Genomic DNA, 383 nt, shown 5'->3' with positions numbered 1-383 from the left:
ACCCGCCCCCAACCAGGGGGAAGGAATTGGGCGCCGAGGGCGCCCTCCCGATCGGCGGCGGGGGGGGCAGCGGGGCTATAGCCCCGGTTGCCCCCCCCCGCCGTCACGAACCCCGGTTGGCCGGGCCGGCGGGGGGCCCGCGGGCACCCGCGCCACGCCCCCGCCCGGCACGACCCCTTCCACCGAGAGGGAGTCTCCCTCTCTCCCTCTCCCTCTCCGCCTCCTCCTTCTGCCGCATCACTGCTTCGCAGAAGGAGGAGACGGCCCTCCACGATTCCTCGCTCCCGACCATCTTGCGTGCAAGTGCCGGGAGCGAGAGATCGTTCCCCACCACTGCGGTCAGGACCCCGCGCTCGGCAACCCATGCCGGACACCTTTCCAGC

Source organism: Wasmannia auropunctata, unplaced genomic scaffold (genome assembly GCF_000956235.1).
Source record: "Wasmannia auropunctata unplaced genomic scaffold, wasmannia.A_1.0 LD336101.1, whole genome shotgun sequence".
Taxonomy (NCBI): Eukaryota; Metazoa; Arthropoda; class Insecta; order Hymenoptera; family Formicidae; genus Wasmannia; species Wasmannia auropunctata.
The sequence above is the reverse complement of the archived record's forward strand: the minus strand, read 5'-3'. Positions refer to the sequence as shown.